General features: G+C 46.4%; 1 non-coding gene across 1 annotated transcript; it reads left to right on the plus strand.

Moving 5' to 3' along the window:
• Nucleotides 1-656: 656 nt before the first annotated feature.
• Nucleotides 657-728, plus strand: TRNAQ-UUG (transfer RNA glutamine (anticodon UUG)). Its single transcript has one exon. It is a non-coding gene; the product is annotated as a tRNA-Gln (tRNA).
• Nucleotides 729-3,795: the final 3,067 nt, after the last annotated feature.

Genomic DNA, 3,795 nt, shown 5'->3' on the forward strand with positions numbered 1-3,795 from the left:
CCCCTTTTTTTTTTTTTTTTTTTTTTTTGCCATTCGACTTGTGAGATCTTTTTCCCTGACCAGGGATCCAATCTGGTTGCACATCAATGGAAGACCAGGGAATTCCCAGCCCGAGCACTTTTATATAATCTGGCTCCCTAACTGTGTGGTGGATTCAGAATGGTCAGACGTCTCATACATTCCAAAGAGGAGCGCCCCAGAACACCTAGCCAGAAGTTGTGACATCCTATCTCAGAATAAAAGTCATAATCCTAACAAGGTCCCACACAGCACTGCCAGTTGTATATGAGGAGATGATTAAGTGACAGGGTACAAAGGTGGAAGCAGGGACTTCACCCTTAGAAAAGATTCTTGAAAATCCAGATGGAAATGTTTTACAAGTCATGCTGTCCTAAGGATAATTCTTGGTATAGGAATGTTCTGAGTATCACTGGACTTCCAGCATCTGGCCCTGACCTGAAAACCAGTTGTGCTCCTAAGCCATTGAGACAACCAAAACACCCACACATTTTCAAAATTACCCCTCCAGGAGAAGTTACAATTTTGTTAGGGGGCTGGGGTGGGGAATCACTTGTTTAAATTTTAGTAATTGGCATCTAGTGCCTCAAAGATGAGTGTTTGCCACAAGAGATACCATTTCAAAGTGTTTCCATGTGGGCCCCATGGTGTAATGGTTAGCACTCTGGACTTTGAATCCAGCGATCCGAGTTCAAATCTCGGTGGGACCTTACTGGTCGTTTTACTTCTGCAACCTCGTCCCTTAACCCAGCCTTTTCCCTTGTAATCCAACCCAGCACGCGTCAGTTTTAACGAGCAATGGTAACAGAGTCTTCCCTGACGGGAAATCGGAGCCCACCGGCTGCTGGGCGAAGCTGTGTTGAGAATCCAGCAACACCAGGAGAAGCCGCCCGTCCTATAGCCCGTGCCCAGGTCTGCCCAGGTCCAGATGCGGAGGCGCCGTCTCGCCGCTGTCTCCCTTTGGTTTATTTCTAGAAAGAAATCTGTGTGAGCAGGTAAAAGAACTTTGTTTTTAAAAGAATGGCCTCTTTACCCTAAAACTGGAAAAAGGAGTCTAAACTGATAAATTTGTGATTAGAAGGCGATAAACACGGGGTTCTGTTCTCTCTTGCGGCTGGGCTCTAAACAGAGGGCGCTCGGAGGAGGCATCTGAGCCCACAGGAGCAGAGCAGGATAGATGGACAAGCAGTTCGGGCCCTTAACGCTGTCAGGAGCCTCTTCCCGTCGTAACTGCAAATCCCTTCAAATCTTACTTAGACTTATGCTAGGAATACCTCTGCACAAAGCTGATCTTGTGGGACTGTTCTTCAAACTGTGGGTAGCAACCCATGAGTGGGCAGCCCTTGCTATCACCTTTGAAAATTCCAGTACAGGACAAGTTCTTTCCATTTTGCTGGGGGCAGCTCCCCACATTTTCATGACTGTTGAAACCTAACCTAACCTGCCCACACCTCCAACCTCGTTTGTCACCGTTCCTGTCACACTCATCCCTCCAAAATATCTTCTAGTCACAAGCCATGGTACAATTATTTCTACCATCTTCTTTTCCTTTCAGTATTTACTACCAGCAAAACGTTTTTGCCCTCCATTTTGCCCCCAGTTCTGATTCTCTATTCATTCTTCAAATATTAACTTAGACCCTTCAGCCCTTCTTACCCAGGCCTTTATTGGCTTCCTTTATCTAGGCTCCGTCTGTGTTTCCTCAGCACCCAAATGTCCCCTTCTCCTACCACCTCACGTTTTAATTGGTTGTTGAATAAACCCTCCCTCCTGCTCTAGACAGAAGATCTCCTAGGGGAGAGACCAGTACTGTGGCCTTGTTCACCTTTCACTTCTCAGTCCCACAATCCCTGGCTCCTGTTAGGAGTTCAAAAATATTGAGTGCAGAGTTCCCTGGCGACCTAGTGATTAGAATTCCAAACTATCCCTGGTTGGGTAACTGAGATCCTGTAAGATATGTGGTCAAAAGAAACAAACAAAAAATAAATTATATAAAGAGGAAAAAAAAAAAAAACTTGCTGAGTGCATAAAGTTTCACCAAATCTGATTTGATCATCCCAGAACCCAGGGTAGCTTGTGTCCATGTTTGGATCCAAAACATTCTGCTCTGCCTTTTCCCAGATTTCTTCTCACTCTTTTCCTTCAATGATCCCAAGTCTACAGTAAACTCTAAGAACCAGATTCTGCCCAGGACTAGAGCAGAAACTTCCCTGAAGGTGAATGTCAACCATGACTTTGTCTTAATGAGGCCACAGCAGTAGCTCAATTTGGAGTTGAGGAAGGATATGTAATAGGAGCACCGAATTTTGCAAGTTTGAATGAGAATTTGAAAAGAAAGTCTCTTTTGACTACATGCTTGCCCTGTCATCCTAAAGTCTGATCGTGCCTACTTCTGGTTATCTATTGGCTAGGGGGAAGCCAGTGCCTGCCATGGGCCTAGTCTCTGAAAAGCACTGATTACACATTTGTCATCCAGTTGAAGATTTTTGAATGTTGCACAGAAAGCAAGGATTTAATCTGAAGGCATTCTTTTTCCCTTTCTGGGGGTGCAGGAAGGAGACTTTAGCCTCTGAACACTGCACTTGATTCATTCCTTACTCGAATGGCTTCACTTGCTGTCCTCATCACAGTTCGCCTGAGGGTGTGAGTCTGGGAAAGCTGTAGGAGGTGGCCCTGGGGAAGTACAGGCCTTTTCTCTACTACACGGGGCATCGCTGCTGCGCAGGTCAAGGCCTCTTCCTCACATGGTGCACTTTTGTTAACATATCAGGGACCGCGCAGAGTCAAGGCCATTGGGACTATTATCTGGGGCTCTGCAAAATGTCATCGGGCTGGTGTATCTGTTGCTGACTAAGTAATGCCCAGGGAAGAGAAATCTACCCGGGTTCTCCCCGCTCAGGTCTAAAAGCGATTCCTTTGTAAGGACATTTTGCTTGTACTCGCCAGGTTTTGACAGTTTAGGATCTCCAATGGAGGATCTTTACCCTCTCTCCTGAGGGTCTTCTACCCACTCTATGCAACCCACGAACAGTCCTTGGCCATTCTTCGCCTGTTCTAGAGGAAAACTCCCAACCCAGCATTCCAGAAAAGAACCAATTTAAAGATTTTGTCCAGCAAAAGCCACCCTGAAAAAAACCCTTCTGTAAAGGAATCCTGCAAGAAACCTGGCCTTTTGTCTTTGGTGATTTTTTTTTTTTTTTCCCTTCCCCAGGTAGTGGGAGTGTGCTTCATCGTCTAAATCCACTAGAGGCGCACCGACCTCGAAACCCGCCTCCAGTTTAAAACCTGAAATCCTGGCACGCAATCCCAATCTGCAAATCATGAAAATATTTCAGCTCGGTCAGTCTCATCCTACGGGTGTCGAATTCCAGGAAACTACTTGGAGCAAAGCTAGACTCCCCAGTACAGCTAAAGAAATCGCTGGGTACTCACTGCTAAACTTGTGCTGGGTATATTTGCGCTCTGAGCGTGCGAAAACCCAGCCCGAGGAGTTTGTGAAGATACTGGATTAGGATGCAACTCAGAATATTCACCAAGATCCATCACAGAAACTGATTTTCTTGCAGATTTTCACCAAGTGTGGACGCCGATGTGTGTGCGGGAAACAGACGCGGCAGCAGGAGAATCTTCTCTGTGTCCATTTGGAAGTCACTGTGTATTTTCTGTTGGTGAAAATAGGACCGTAGGGCTGGACTCGGTCCTAGGAAGACTCCCGAGGGCCTTTCCTTCCCCTTTCACCTCACCTCTCCGGCTTCGCTTTGTGCTCCCAGGGCTGCA

Source organism: Muntiacus reevesi, chromosome 20, assembly GCF_963930625.1.
Source record: "Muntiacus reevesi chromosome 20, mMunRee1.1, whole genome shotgun sequence".
Classification (NCBI taxonomy): domain Eukaryota; kingdom Metazoa; phylum Chordata; class Mammalia; order Artiodactyla; family Cervidae; genus Muntiacus; species Muntiacus reevesi.